The sequence below is a fragment of the Odocoileus virginianus genome, chromosome 27 (genome assembly GCF_023699985.2).
Source record: "Odocoileus virginianus isolate 20LAN1187 ecotype Illinois chromosome 27, Ovbor_1.2, whole genome shotgun sequence".
NCBI classification, from domain to species: Eukaryota; Metazoa; Chordata; class Mammalia; order Artiodactyla; family Cervidae; genus Odocoileus; species Odocoileus virginianus.
The window spans coordinates 34264866-34281590 of NC_069700.1; positions in this window are offsets into that span (position 1 = coordinate 34264866).

Below are 16725 nucleotides of genomic sequence, written 5' to 3' on the forward strand. Positions count from 1 at the left end.
CAATGTCAGGCCCTACCATTTCCCAGCCATCTATCTATTTTGGGTAATTTATTTCATTTCGCTGAGTCTCAGCTTCCTCATCTATAAAATGGGTATGCGCCTACAACTGCATAGGTGAGGCGCATCTATCACACCAGCCCTAGAGTGAAATAAAACTGCAGTTCAAATCTTAGCTGTGTGACTCAGATAAGTTAATTTCAGCAAGCTTCAGTTTTATGACAAAGGGAATATAAACCTCATCGGGCTATGGTGTTAACTGAATGAGCTAATGATTGGAAAAACCCTGGCACACAGTAGGCATTCAATAGGTGGTGGCTATTGATGTCATTTCGACTACTTCTCAGAAGGAACAAGGACCACAAATGTCTGGTGGTAAAGGCATAGTAGTGCCTGGGAAGGAGCAGTCTTGTTGCAGGCCAGACTCTGACCCAGCTGAGTATGAGTGCAGCCAACTGGGCTCAAGCCTCACCACCCTCCATAGATTCCTGTCTGTCACACATTCCTTCTGAGAAGGTTCCAAAAATGCCATGCATTCCAGCACACTGCCCTTGTCAGCAGCACTTCCAAACTGGAAGGTTGGAAGGAAACTTACCTGCCAAGTAGAGCAGCTCTTTCCCCACCACCTTGTACCTCCCACCCGGCCTTCAGAAGGCACAGCCACTCTAGTGAGCGCTCATGGTTACTGTCAACTCAGAGCTTTCCTGTCTGCCAGGCGCTCCACCACGCACGCATCAGGCAAGAACTGCTAGCCTCATTCTGCTGGTGGGAAAACCAAAGCGAAGAAACGTCAGCCCGCCCAGATGACTGACTAGGAATGGATGAAGCCAGGATCTGGGACACAGGCCTGACTCTGAAATGTGTATGGCCTCCTCATTCTCTTTTCTGCCTCCTCTGAAAACACAGCAACTCAACATCTTCTTGCCACTGTTACAATGTAATCATCCAGCGTAGATCAACGCCTGTACATACGAGAGGCAGCAGGGCAGTACCCTTGTCCCGGAGGATCACACGGGTAGGATTTCAGAAGACTGAGAGGTCACATGACTGCCCTAGGTCACACGACCTAGTAAAGAGGCAAAGCTAGAAGCAAAATTCATGTCTCCCCTGACGTCTTTTTTAAGAAAATATATTTATTTTTATTGTCTATTTGGCTGTTCCAGGTCTTAGCTGTGGCATGTGGGATCAGTGATCTTTGCTGTGGCGTGGGGGATCTTTAGTTGGGGCACATGAGCTCTTAGTGGCATGTGGGATCTGGTTCCCTGATCAGGAATTGGACCAGGGCCCCCTGACTTGGGAGCATGGAGTCTTAGTCACTGAACCACCAAGGAAGTCCCTCCTCTGACTTCTGACTCCTGGATCAGTGCTCCTTAGTCTGTACCCTGAGAACTGCCAATCTCCCTCTTCCAGTTCTCAGTTTTCCTTTTCCTCATGATCTGATCGGTCACAAATCCTTCTGTCAAGTGGCATATGGTACTTATCCCACATCCTTCTCCCCAGTACACACTGTCCGAGGCCCTCTAGAATGTACAAAAGAAATCGAAAATATGATCCCCAATCACAGAGGTGTATCAGGGATGTCTCTGGTGATCCAGTGGATGAGAGTCCACCTGCAGGTTCGATCCCTGGCCTGGGAAGATCCCACGTTCCATGGAGCAACTGAGCCCGAGCCCCAGCTCCTGAAGCCCACGTGCCCGAGAGCCTGCGCACCTCAGGGAAGAGTAGACCCCACTTGCTGCAACTAGAGAAAGCCCACACTGCAGCAATGAAGGACCCAGCACAGCCGAAAATTAATTCATTTTAAAGAGGTGTGTCAGCACCAGTGTATGCTTTCTGACCCCCTTGTACCATAAGGCAAATCCCCAAATGCCCAGAGTCTCACCAGGAAGGCAAGGCTTGTATATGCAAAATAATATCTGAATGCAACATCAAGCAATCCAGACAGAGAGCGCCAGAGAAAGTCAGAGGAGACAGGAGTCGATCATCCAACTAGCTTCCGTGGACATTAGGAGAGATTTGGGGTAAATGTTAATGATACTTAGAGAGGGACAAGAGAGGAATATAAACAAAAATCAGGGACAGAGATAAAGAACAGTCAGAACAACAACAGTAGAAGAAATAGACGAAAGGAGTGGGGCACACGCTAGGTCAGTGGACAGGTAGACCCTGGGCAGGCCTTGTTTCCCACCTGCCCAGGATGGCTGAGCAGCCACTTGGACAGATAAGCAGAAGACTGGAAGTCACACTCTCTCAAAGTGTGTTCTGGCCCTGGGATTCTAGGAGTAGCTTGTTCCCCAAGGCCCCTGGTCTTGTCTCTGTGCAGAGGTCTGCTGGCAGTCCTGCCAGGACCTGCTGGGGGCAGGGAGAACCTGGTCTAAGCTGCCCGCACCTCCCCACTGGGCAGCCTCCTTGGCCTCTTATCCCAGGGTCGCCACCCCCCCCCAGCCCTGCCTCCCTGCCCACCCCCACACCTGAGTCACTTTGCCACCTGCTTCCTCCCCACCTGCTCCCTGGCTGCTTTCATGAAGGAAGTACAAATCTCTAACCTGCCAATTGGCATGAGCACTGATGTGTGGTTCCAGACTTCTCCACATCACAAGGCAAGCCTCCAAACTGCCCCAAGCCTTCGCCCTGTCACCTCCGACACAGCTGCTCTTCTACACTTCGGATGCCGCTACACCAGGCTCAGCCCCCTTATGTCCCAATCAGTGCTCTCACCTCCTGTTTCCTTGAGAAGCCAGAAGCCATCTGGCATTGCACTTCATATCTCCCACCTCCCTGTCCCGCCACTGCTAGGAGAGGGGTCTCTCCTTTTGACCAAGGCCAACCCCCACATACATGCACAAGGATCCCACACCGTCTTGCCTCGACAGGGAACCAGTGCTGTCAGTTACCCCCTCCCTTTCCCGAATCCCTCACCTGGGTTCCTTCTCCTCCTGGAAACACAGTGTAACCTGCGGCAGGAGCAACCACAGGAGTAACACAGGAGCAACTGCAAGCTCCCCTAGACCCTGCTGCCTCTCGTCCTCCCAGTTTCCTGAACTTCTAGGAGGAGGGCTCCTGTTCTCCATCTCCCCTCTTCCTTCACCCCTTGCCTTTGTGCAGTCCAGCCCAGGCCCTCTCTAACCCCTCTGCCAGGTCTCCACCGCCTTCCCTGTCTCCATATATGAGGATGCCTGCTGGTCCATACCTATCTTGACCTCTCTGCATCATCGAAAGCCTCTGAATGTTTTCTTTTCCCTTCCTACATCCTTTCTTTCCCCCAGTATCTTGCCAGTCATTCCCCCTTCACTGGCCTCTGAAGCACTTCTAGCTTGGCTCTTTTCAGTTCTCACCCTCAGGGACCCTAACCCAGGGACAGCAAGGGTAGAGGGACGAATACTGGCTCTGTAGTCAGATGGTTCTAGGTTTCAATCCCAGTCCCAACAATGGGTGAGTTTGAGCAAGTTTCTTTACCTCTCGGAGCATAAACTTTCTCATCTAGAAAGTGGGAGGATGAAATTCTGACCTTGCTCGTGTTGGAGGGCACAGATAGGTCGCGTGGAAGGTCCAGCACAAAGAAGGGGGCAGTTTGCCCCACACTGTGGGACATTACGGCTCCAATGGTCACCAGTGTGATGACCCCCAAGTCTACATCTCTAGCCCCCACTTTCCTTGTAACTCTAACTCTATGTGTCCAGTTTTCAGGCCCGTGTGTCTAGTGCTCTTCTCTCTTTTCTAACTTGCCCTGTATTTTTGCCCACGGAGAGAGATTTCCACTGGTATTTTTCAAGATCTCAAGCTGAACTGACCCCAGCCGAACGTTGTCCCTCTCCGCACGCACCCCTGACCTGTCCTCTTCTTGACCTCCATATAATGGCCCCATGACCACTCAGCGGCCCCAGCTGGCTTTCTCAGAGTCTGAAAAGACTCTCTCTTCCTCTCCCATCTGAGAGGTCACTGCATCCTGAGGGCGAAACCTCTGAAACCTCCCTCAGTTCTTTGCCTCCTCTCCACCCCCGTTGCTGCTGCCTCAGCCTCCAGGCGCTCAGCATGTCTCCCGTGGACACACACGGGCCTCCGTGCCAGTCCTGAGCCCTCTTCCCCAAAGACACTTCATGTCCCCCTTCTGATCTCACTGTCAGCACAGCCAAGCCACATCAGCCTGCCACATACCATGGCCTTGACAGCTGGGAAACCGCTACTGCCCTTTGAGATCCGGTTTAGATGTACCTTGTTTATGAGGTCTTCCTACGGCCCCCACAGGCATGGTGCTCAGTGGCCCTTGAAACCTACCCTGATGGTCCTGGGTGTGCTGCGCTCTAACGATTTCTCTTCAGTATCTGTCAGACGTTTGAGGGCAGGACCATTGTATCCCCAGCCCCGAGCACATGCCTGGCACATAGTCGTGCTCAGCAAGTGTTTGCCAAATGAATGAAGGAATGGCGAGCTCTTGGGAACCCCAAGGAGGGGGGCAGTGCGCCCCTGACCTGTCTCCCTACCTCCCACCAGCCCCAAGTTGTGTCACCTAAAGGACTGGGGGCAGCAGAAGGTGTTAAATGGAGGCTCAGCATGGAAGTCGGGGTGGCGTGGAGAGGCCAGAGTGAGGAGGCAGCACAGAGGTGCAGGAGACCCTGGGAGGGGGCTCTTCTGGCCAGAGACTCTGAGATTCTGGAAGGCAAAGAATCCGAGCTGGAACCTTCCAAGCCAGGACTGAAGATCTCCCCAAAGGTTTGGAGAACTGGATGATGACAATCTGGGTAAAGCAGCCAGAGGCAAGAAACTGGGGAGAGAAGCAATGATCTGAGGCCTGGGGCCAAGATGGATGAGGTGGGTGGGGACTACTGGCAGTTTCCCTCCCTGAACCCTGGGGAAGCAGACACAGGAGGGCGAACCCTCATCGTCTCTACCCCTTCATCAGGGATCTTTCATACTGATGCTTCAAATGTCACCATTAGAAGATAACTCCTTTGAGCTAAAATTGTATTTCTTGGGTCCCAAATACAAATATCCCTGTGAGAGATTACTCCTTTGTGAGTTAAAATGTTAGTTATCTGCTGCAGCTCTAACCGAGCCGTGGCAAAGGAGGGGCTACAGGGACACTGGCTGAACTTCTGGACTTGGCTGAGCAGCGGGGTTCGGCTTTGCTCCGCCTGCCCTGTTTCCTCATGGCTGTGTTGCCCCAGGTCTCCCCAGAGGAGAAGATGGAGAGATGGAGGAGGACTTGCTACAGGTATCCTGGATTAAAGCCAGGATGAGTGGAGGTGGAGGTATTGGGGCAAAGTTCAAGGTACTCGTGAACCAACTTTTAAAGTGAATTGCTTATCTAGGGTGAAACAGATCACCAGCCCAGGTTGGGTGCATGAGACAAGTGCTCGGGCCTGGTGCACTGGGAAGACCCAGAGGGATCGGGTGGAGAGGGAGGTGGGAGGGGGGACCGGGATGGGGAATACATGTAAATCCATGGCTAATTCATTTCAATGTATGACAAAAACTACTGTAATGATGTAAAGTAATTAGCCTCCAACTAATAAAAATAAATGGGAAAAAAAAATAAATAAATGAAAAACTCATAAAAAAATAAATAAATAAAGTGAATTGCTGTAAAGCGAAACTCGGTTCCCCCATTAGCTTCTATTGTTCTATTTTCCAAGAAGGGCCCTTACAGGACTGAGAATCCATTTAGAAGAAGCCGAAAACCCGTAGCGCGGAAGGGGTTGGCATCTCTGCCGCCTGTGCTCAAGCTGAGTGCTGAGGCCCTCACAGAGGGCGCCTCCCTTGTTTGGTGACAGGCTCTCCCTTCTTCATGCCACCACTTCCCCTCTGTCCTGAGCATCTGGCGAGCTTGCTCAGCAAAGCTGACAGGCATCACCGCCAGGCTGGGACTCCTTGGTGTCTCACCCTGGTCCTGCAACAACCAGTCTGCAGGAGCCTGAAGAAGAAGTCCTGACCTTGACTTGGGCCTGAGGGCTCTTGAGGAGAGATGGGAACTCCTGCTAGTCCTCTTCTGCCCTTACCTTCCCGTCCCGGCCCCTGTCCGGTCCTGCTCGGACTCACGGAGAAACTCCCTTGCTTCTCTTCGCCAGACCCAAGCTGTAATGTTACCCTTCACCAGTAGGTGCCGCCGTCTATCATACCATCCTCCAGTCTGGAGAAGTCCCGAAGCCAAACCTTGGGGAGCCTACCCAAGGCACCCAGCTCTTCAGACAATCTGCAAATGAAATTATTATAAATGAGATACTCCCACATTGATGAAGTTAAAATGTGGAATTAATTGTGTGTTTCTGAATAACCACAGATTTCAATTTTTAATCAGTTTGACATTCATTGTGCACTTGCTACGTGCCAGGAACTTAAAAGTATACGGGCATTCAGAGATGGCATGGTTTCTCTTTTAAAGTTCATAATTACGTAGGAGAGCGAAATGTGCCTCTAAATAATTAGAATATAAGGTAGAACATGGGACTTCCCTGGTGGGCCATTGGTTAAGAATCTTCCTGTCAATGGAGGGGACATGGGTTCCATCCCTGCTCTGGGAAGATTCCACATGCTGGCAGCTGAGCCAGCAACTACTGAGCTCATGTGCCCCAACCACCAAGCCCGCACCCTGGAGCCTGCGCTCTGCAACAAGAGAAGCCGCCTCCGTGAGAAGCCCGCGCACTGCGGCCGCAAAGTAGCCCCCACTCCCCGCAACTAGAGAAAGCCCTCGCACAGCAACAAAGACCCAGGGCAGCCAACACGAAATAATTTTTTTTTTTAAGGCAGAACATGGTAAATACCCAAATACGGAGGTGCCAACATAAAATTCTAATGAAAGCATTAAAAGAGACAGATTAATTCCAGCTGGAAGCTTGGGGGACGACTCAGACGAGGAGAGGTTTTAAAGACAACCCCAAAGAATACGTAGACTTTCTCTACACAGAGTTGGGCGAAGACGGTGAGGGCTTTCCAGGTGGTGGAAACAAGGTGAGCAAGGATTTGAGGGGGGATGTCTACCAGGAATTAAGGGGCTGGAGAGGAAGATCTGAAAGGTGGGGTGGTGAAGAGCCTGTTCCCAGCCGGGGCTAACGGGTCGATCCTGGTGTCCTGGCTCCCGGAACCCGGAGGACTTTAAGCAAGGCAGCAGCAGGGCTGGCTCCTGTCATGAGCTACCTTTCCATACCCTGGATACTTGATGTGCTCTGCGGGACTTCTTCAGTGTTTAGCGACTTTATCTCATCAAGGATGCAGGAAGAGAACAGAGAGCAGAAAGGCAGAAAGAAGGCACAGAAAGTGGTGAAAGGGAGGGAAATGATGGCTAGAAGGGAAGAAAAGATGGAGAAGGAGGAGAGGCAGCAGGGGAGGGGGAAGGCAGAGCCTGCCCTGGGAGGAGGCTCGGCCTGGTGCTGTGCTCAGGGAGCTGTCTGCACTTTTCCAGGCCAGCGGCCTCTGGCTCCCAGCCCCGGCAACCACAGAGGACAATGTGAGGCGGGCTTGTTTGGTGATGTGTTTGCTGCTGGCCCTGTTTGTTTGTTTTCTATTTTTTTTTTTTTTTTTTTCCTGGCAGTGGATGCGTCTGGGGTAGAGAAGAAGGAGGAGATCAGCACTGTGGCTCGCAGTGACAGTGGCCCCCAGGCCAGGCTCTTGGCTGCTGGGACTCTTCAAGTGGGGGCTTGTGGGCATTGGAGTTGGACTTTGGATGTTCCTGGGAGAGGCCTCTATGTGGGCACCCAGAGCCAGGTGGTGGCTGGCCCAAGCACAGAGATGGTTTGCATCCAGCTCTTTGTCCTTGTCTTTCTCTACCCCGACAGGAAAGAATTAAAAATCCTTGAGGCCTGGGCTCCTTGCCTGTGTGGTCAGGATGTCGTGCTGGGCTGGGGAGTCTGTAAGGGTACAAAGAGCAGCCACTTTCAGCTCAGCACTGGGGGCCAAAGGGGGAGTCCACGCGAGCCCGCCTGCTCTCAAGCCCTGATGATGAGTCTGGCCTTCTCTCTCCTGTCCCACAGCCCTTGGAAGCCAACCTAACGAGCACTATTAAAGTTAATGAAACACAATGAGTCCTCCGTTTGCTCGGTTATGACTCTTTACGAGATTGCTCCCTCTTGCAGAGGAGATTCATTTGAGCTGCCAGGGCTTAGCCTTTGTCCCCCTAATTTTTATTGGCCCATTAACAAGATCAGATGCCCTGGGCTGACCAGGAATATCTGGTATGGGTTCCCAACAAGCCCCATTGGGTCCAGTCTCAGGTGGCCTTTTGATTCCAAATTAGCCTAAGAACGGCCCCTGTTCCCCTTCTTCCTTCTGTTCCTTCTCCTCCTCCAAACCCAGTTTTCTATGTCGGTACAGCAGGGATTTGGGAAGAATTCAGAAGCTAGGAGATGCCTTCCATCTGCTTTAGAATGTGTCTCAACCCACTAATGGAGCAGCTCCCTCGTAAGAAATCCAGTGTGGCTTGAGGGCTTTACTCCCCATTAAAATGGAAATATACTGAACCTTGTTAGTAATTTGCATTTTGGTGTGAATCAGTTCATAAGGTCACGGATTGGCTGCAAGGGGATCTGGGAATCTCCAGTACTCTACACGGGTTTTTATCCCTGGTGTTCATTTTTCCAGAGAGAGGTTTTCTATAGCTTTCTTCAAAGTTTTCATGACACTCCCGCCCCCTCACACAGGCAGAAAACCTCTCTGGAAGTGGGAGAAGAGTGGTTCATAACTGGGGCCCAGAAGACAAACTGTCCTACCTGCTTGGCCAGTCCCACCCCTGGGAGGAACTGGGCCACCACCACCCCCACCCCCTGCCCCGCTCCTCTGGAGATACTTCTTCCACAGACCTCCCACGGTCACCAGCGCTCAGTCATGCCTTTCTGAAACCTTAAAACCAACCTCAAGCTGGGGGCAGGGGCAAGAGCAGAGCCCTTTAACTCTACTGATTTACATGGCAAGGCTGTAAATGATAGGTTCTCATGCCTGGTGTAAATACTCATAAACTTCACTGTAAGTGCCGGGCATCACATGTCTTGGGCACCCAGATCCTCTGCACACCCCATATAGGCCTGCCTGGCATTCAGGAGGTCAGGGAGGAGAGGAACGCTGAGCTGGCTGCAGCTGTCATGACAAGGTCACAGCTGTGACTACCGGGGGAGAGGGCATGGAAGCTAGTCTCTGCGACCCCACGTCCTCCCGGACAGAGCAGATGGCCCCTGCACAGTGATGCCTCAGAGTGGCTCCTCTCCTGCTCAGCTAAGGCTAACTGTTCTCACAGGTTATGGCATTGTCATCAGAAAGCCCCTGTTAAAATGCAAAGGGGCTTCTTGTGAAGATGAGTAGGGCTGGCTGGCTGTCCGTCACCCAACAGAAAGCAGAGTCCCCAGACCCTGGAAGATGAGGTTTGGCATACATGGAGAGACGTTTCCAGCAGATCAGTGTAATAGCTATATGACGTTAAGTGGCCTTTCAAGTAGTCTCTCTAATTCCACTCTTGGGGTCTGAGAGCCTGTTCTTCACATGGCAGCCAGAGTCATCTTCAAACAAGAGTTTCACAACCTCAGCTCTCTTGACATGTGTTGGGGGGGCTGTCCTGTGCCTCGTTGGACGTGCAGCAATACCCTGGCCTCTACCCGCTGAATGCCAGGAGCACCCCCGCCCGAGCTGTGACGACCAAACACGTCTCCAGATCCTGTCAAGTGTCCCTCCGGAAAGGGGGGCGAGGTTGCCCCTCCCCACCCCCACCCCACTGAGGATTTCTGTCATTAAGTATAAATCAGATCATGTCACTCCCTGTGAAATCCTGCAATGACTTCCCACTGCTCTGAGGATGAGATCCTGCTACTCGGCGTGGCCCCCACGGCCTCCGTGAGCTTGTCTTGTCTCAGGTGTGCCTCTCTGCTCTTGTCCACCATCCATCACCCTTTTGTCAAGGGAAGCTTTTTAAAAAGATTTCCTTTTATTTAGAACTTTCACTTTACTTTTAGTTAAATATATATACATATATGTGTGTGTATAGTAGAGTGAGAGAAAAACCAATTATTCTTAATTTATAAGTTAAGTTGTAAAAAGAAACTCCAATACAAACTGCATGAACCAATCTTAAGAATCAGACCATATTTATCATATATTTTCATTTTGTACTTTTTTGGTTTCCACTAAAATGCTATCATTGTGTAAAACTGAGACTTTGCTTTTATGTTGTCTTTGACACATGGAATTTTTTGATGTACCTAGGTAAGCCAAGCTTTTTTCTTGGACAAAACAGAAGATGGAGAGACACTGGCAAGTATTGGATATGTTTTGGAAGCCTTTTCATACACCCTTATGACAACTCATAAATATTTGACATACAGAGTTCCTCACTTTTGTTTGTCTTCTCTCCCCCATGAGAGCAGGGACAGTGCATGGCTTGTTCACCGTTGTATCTGCATTACCTCCCCTGGTGCCCACCATATAGCCGGCTCTGAATAATTATCTGTAGAGTGAATAAATAAGGATGGCAGGAGCTCAGAGAGGGAGAGGGACCCCTCTGGAAAATCAAAGGAAGTCTTCTTGGTTAGGAAGACTAGAGGGTAGGAAGGGGGAAATGTCTTCTAGGACACGGCTTAGGGGATGGCGGAAGCAAAAGCTCAAAGAAAGCACAGTGGGCAACAGGTACTGCAACTGACCCAAAGAACACGCAGGCCGCAGACCTTCTGTCTTCTGTCCACAAGGGGCAGAAGAACAAATGCAGTGTGAATATAACTTCTGGTCTGAACGGATCCAGGGGTGAAGTGTTTGTGTCCCTTGATGGAGAAGCCAGGAGAGAAGTCAGCTAAGTTGGAGCCTAGTGAAACTGGAGATGAACCAGGGAGGGCTTTGATTGCTGAGCCTGGAGTCTGGACTTGGCTGAGCCTATGAAAAGTAATAATCATTCCTCTTGTGGTATCTGATGTCCATGACTCCAACGGCTCTGATCCCCTTCGACCCTGGAACCGGATCTGTGGCCACAAAGGAAGTCTAGGGGACTGACCAGACAAGGGAGTCTAGACCAGTGCAGAGAACCCTGGGACCCCAATGCAAGCAGCCTGGGGCCTGCTTCCTTTTCCCCTCCCTCTCTTGATGTGTGGCCTTGCTCAAGGCGTTGGACTGCAATGGACCTCCGCGTCCTCCTTTAGGAAAACAGAGTTAACAATACCTGCCCCGTTCAGAGGAGAAATGAGGTCATGTTTGTGCAGCGTTGTGAGTTCACTGGAGACAATGAGTGGATTCTTCTTAACAGTAACAATAATAATCATTACTGTAAATCTAACCAGTAAATATATCTCCTCAAAGCTGGAGTTGGGCCCCTCAGTAGGATAGCAATTAAAGCTTTAAAAAAAATCTCTAGATGGGGGAATTTTCTGGCCCATTTTGATTTTGGGGGTTTGCAGAGTTGATATCATTGTGGGAGGGAGGGGGACCTGCAGCAATCCTTCACTTCAATTTCATTCAGTTGCACATATTGTATCTCTCTTGTCCTTAAGTTATCCTCAGAGGGTTTTGTAACTTCTCACCCTCCTTCAGTTCAAGGAGGAAGAGGTTCATTATGTTCCCCATCTCTGCACACACTCAGTGCCCCATTCACTCCCAGAAACAGTCATTTGACTATGAGAGATCCTGGCCATTTGGGCATTGGACACAAACTAGCCTGCAAAGTAAGTGGCTTGTCTCCAGGATTGAAGCCCAGTTTCCACCCATCCCACTAAGTAGGCTGAAGCTTCCCACAGTGAGCTATGCATTCAAATCCCCAAAGAGTGGGGCCCATTGATTCTCAGGCGATTCTAATGCAACCAGGACCTGTCTAAATTTGGGAACCCCAGGTTTAGGGAAGTATTAGTTATGAAATGGGTCTACAAAAGAGCAAAATGATGCTGATACAAAGGCATTGTTAAAGTTTGGGTCAACCTGGCAGAAGACCCTTTCTCCTGCCCCAATCCACAGAATGACAGGAAGCTACAAGAAAACAAACTATATTATAGTGTGAGAAAACGAAAAGAGAATGCTCAGCCTATCAGAAATGTTGGGTGCCAGAAAGATAAAGAACAAATAGCATCAAAGCTATAAAGGAAGAAGACTGGAGGAAACCAAGCTAATACATATGAAGGAGAAGGCACAAAGGAGGGAAAAGTGGTTTGGGAGACAGGGGTCAGAGGGGAGCTCTAAGCCTGAGACAACAGACTCAAAATAACCAGAGGAGGTCCCAGAAGTGTTCCTTGCTGCTTCCTGACTGTGTTCAGTAGTTCGCAGTAGAGGATTTGCCCCAGGTTGCAGGGGTTAGAGAGGCAGAGCAACGTTCCAAGCAGCTACTGACACTCTGAAAGGGAAGTAGGGAGTCCTCATTCAGAAGAAAAGCTGCTGGCAGGCCACTCCTCTCTCTCCCACCCTCAATAACCAGTGACACGGCTATAGTGAACACAAAACTGGCAAACAGATATTCTCCAACACAAAAATGAGCAAAACACCAAGAATCTCTAAGGGGAAAGGGAAAATAAAACCATGGTACAGAGAAATTGTATTGCACAGCCAGTACTGTCCAATAGAACCTTCCGTGATGATGGAACTGTTCTGTATGTGAGCTGTCCAACATGTAGCTGCACACCGCATGTGGCTAGTGACCACTTGAAGTGTGGCTGCTTCAACTGAGGAACTGAATTTTTAATTTAATTTTGTCTTAATTTAAATTTAAATAGAAAGCAAATACGGTATTGGATAGTAAAGCCCTGAACTTAACATGTAGAAGAGTTAACACCCAAAGAAATAGAGATAACAGAACAAAAAACTGTTGGTTTTGTTTTTTTAACTGTCTTTGTTACAATCACTTGAACTGAAGAATAGTTATTTTCAAGAGATGAAAAATAATAATAAAGTCCATTTAAAAAAACCAACCAGGTATTTTTAAAAAATTTTAAAACTGATAGTCAGAATTTGAATCTTAGTAGATGGTCTGAGATAAATTTAATGATCTGATTATTAGAGAGACTGAGCTGAAGAAGTCTCCTTAAACACAGTGAAAACCGTAAAGAGATGGAAAGTCTGAGAGAAAAGTTAAGAGCCATTTGTCTGATAGGCATTACAAAAGGATATAACTTAAGAGAATAGAAGAGAGAAAGTAATTGAAGAACTAATAAAAGAAAATTTTCCAGTTGTTGAAGAAAGAAATTAATTGCTAGATTGAATGTTCCCAAGGGGCTGGGATGGGGGCGGAGAAAGACTCATACTTAGACACATTTTGGTGAAATTTCAGATCACCAAAGATAAAGAAAACTATCTGGAAGCTTCCAGAGAGGAAAAAGCAGGTTATTAACGCAATGATATTATATTGGCATGAGACTGGATGTTAAAAGACAATGGGGCACTATCTCCAAGTTCCAAAGGGAGAGGAAGTATTCAAGTGGGAGGGACGTTTAAGACATTTTTTGTTTTATAAGGAGAAAGTTTGCCACCTTCATTTTCTTTAAAGAATTCCTAGGGGAGATGCTTCAGTTAAGATAAGCAGATGCAAGAAAGAGGAAGACGTGGGATGCTGAAACTGTGGTGAGCAAAGAAATTAGTAAAACTTTTAGTGAAGTCTAAATTATTGAGGCATAATGTAAACATTTCAAAAACAACAATTTGGATCCATAATCTACCCAGAAGATCTAAACATGCGGGAGAAAAAAGAATGTTAACGTGTATTAATGGAGAAAGAATCTCCTAATCATTTCTAGATATTGATAGAAAATTGTGAGTTAAAGAACATAGGATTTGGGACTTCCCTGGTGGTCCAGTGGTTAAGAATCTACCTTCCAATGCAGGGGACCCAGGTTCAATCTCTGGTTGGGGAGCCCTCATGTGGCAGTTACTGAGCCTGCACCCCTCAACTAAAAAGCCCCCGGGCCACAACAAAGATGCTGTATGCCACAACTAACACCAAAAATAAATAAGTTTTTTTTTTTTTTTTTTAAGAATATAGGATTCAAATTCAAGAACAGAAAATGGGATATTGGAAAATCAACTTCCAAATCACAAGAGTGAATCAAAAGGGCAAAAAACTTAATCTAAGAAAAAGCATGAAGAAAAGATTTTTTAAAAAGAAAAAGAAAGCATGGTAAAGGGGAAGCATAGAATGACAGGGTAAGTCTGTAACTATCATTAATATTACATGAAAAAAGAGACAGTTCTTCTATTAAAGGGCAAAATCCAGATATATACTGTTTACACAGATGCGTTTGAAACCAAGTGACAGAACATTTTGAATATGAACAGATGGGGGAAATATACCAAGCAAATGATAACAAAAGTAGAACAAGTATATTAGCATTAGATAATTTGGAATTCAAGGCAAAAACCCCTAAAAGAAACAAGATTCACTGAAAAAAGTTAAAGTCTTAACAAAAATTTTTAACGTCTATGATTTTTAACAGTCAAATTAAAAAATATATAAAGCAAATGTTAGCGGAAACCAAGGATAAATGAACAAATCTATTGCCATGGATTGGTGATGGACAGGGAGACCTGGCGTGCTGCAGTTCATGGGGTCGCAAAGAGTCGGACACAACTGAGCGACAGAACTGAACTGAACTGATTGCCATGGATGAAGTCTCCAAAATCTGCAAGTGAAGTAGAAAAAAGTCATAATGAAAATAATAGAGGATTTGAGTGACAAAGTTAACAAGATTTAACTAATATATGTTGTACCCTATAAACTGAGAACACTTTTTTTTCAAATGCATGTTTAGAATTCACGTACAATAAACTCCCCCCAAATTCTAAACCACCCCCTATTATACCAACCATTTTCTCTGCACATAGTACATGAAAATAAGCAATTAACATCAAAATGGTGGGGTGGGATGAGGTGAGGTGTAGTACACTGGCAAAATTGGAATTAGCACTATCTCGTGATGTATTTCCTAATTGTTGCTGTTTTTCCTTTCTCTTGGATGTCTCCTTTATTTAACAGAAGTTTATAATGTGCCTCCCATGAGTCAGGCATTCTTTTACAAAATTTTCACTCAGCTGAGCCTCAGCCCAGTCTTAGGAGTTAGATTCTGCTGTTGTTATCCAATTGTGTAGGTGAGGGAACTGGGACACCGAGAGGCAAAGTAACTTGTGTGAGGACACTTTCTTAATATGTGGCTCTGGAGTCTCTACTTAACCACTGTCTCACACTGTCTTTCATCTTCAGATGTGACTTGCCTTTTTCCTCTAAGTCAAAAACACATCAAATAATGCCTAATATGTGCACTCTGTGATCTACAGAGATTCTACTCTATTTAACATCGGATCGGTCACCAAGCAGGCTACAAATGGAGAATGTGAAGCATTCCCATTGAAATCATTTACCTCAGATTGGGACTCAAACCCAATCAAAACCTAGTTTGGCACTCAAACCCGCGTGACTGGGACTCAAACACATGTAGCTAGGACTTGAACCTGGCCAAAACCTGTAGTACCTGGTTTCAGGACCTAGTGAAGCTCAGGTTCTTGATGTTTCATCACAGAAAGAACTCAGTGAGAGACAAACTGATAGGTAAGAAGAGGATTTGTTCAGATTAATAGAGAAGCACACTCCACAGACCGTGTGTGGGCCATGCAGAGGGCAAGTGTGGTGAAATGTGGCACAGTTAGTGTTTATAGGCTGGGTGATTTCATATGCTAATGAGTGGGACGGTTATTCCAACTAATTTGGGGAAGGGGTGGAAATTTCCAGGATTTGGGCCACCGCCCACTCCTTGGTCCTTGACAGTGCCTTGGAACTGTCATGGCTCCTCTGGGTGTGGTATTTCACTTGCTGATTGAGGATCAAGGTCTAGTCTTGTCCACCATCTTGGTCCCATTTGATTCTAATCAGTTTGTGTCGTGACCTTGGGCTATGTCATTCTTTCAAAAGTTGTGCCCTACCCCTTTCCCCACAGGAGGGCCGAGAGGAGCTACTCCACGGTCAAGGTCAGGAGGGGCGGCCGTGAGAAGATACCCCTCGTCCAAGGTAAGGAGCAGCAGCTGCGCTTTGCTGGAGCAGCCATGAAGAGATACCCCACATCCGAGGTAAGAGAAACCCAAGTAAGATGGTAGGTGTTGCGAGAGGGCATCAGAGGGCAGACACACTAAAACCATAATCACAGAAAACTAGCCAATCTGATCACGGGACCACAGCCTTGTCTAACTCAATGAAACTAAGCCATGCCGTGTGGGGCCACCTAAGAGGGTCAGGCTATGGTGGAGAGGTCTGACAGAATGTGGTCCACTGGGGAAGGGAATGGCAAACCACTTCAGTATTCTTGCCTTGAGAATCCCATGAACAGTATGAAAATGCAAAATGATAGGATACTGAAAGAGGAACTCCCCAGGTCAGTAGGTGCCCAATATGCTACTGGAGATCAGTGGAGAAATAACTCCAGAAAGAATGAAGGGATGCAGCCAAAGCAAAGACAATACCCAGTTGTGGATGTGACTGGTGATAGAAGCAAGGCCCGATGCTGTAAAGAGCAATATTGCATAGGAACCTGGAATGTTAGGTCCATGAATCAAGGCAAATTGGAAGCGGTCAAAAAGGAGATGGCAAGAGTGAATGTCGACATTCTAGGAATTGGTGAAATAAAATGGACTGGAATGGGTGAATTTAACTCAGACGACCATTATATCTACTACTGTGGGCAGGAATCCCTTAGAAGAAATGGAATAGCCATCATGGTCAACAAAAGAGTCCAAAATGCAGTACTTGGATGCAATCTCAAAAATGACAGAATGATCTCTGTTCATTTCCAAGGCAAACCATTCAAT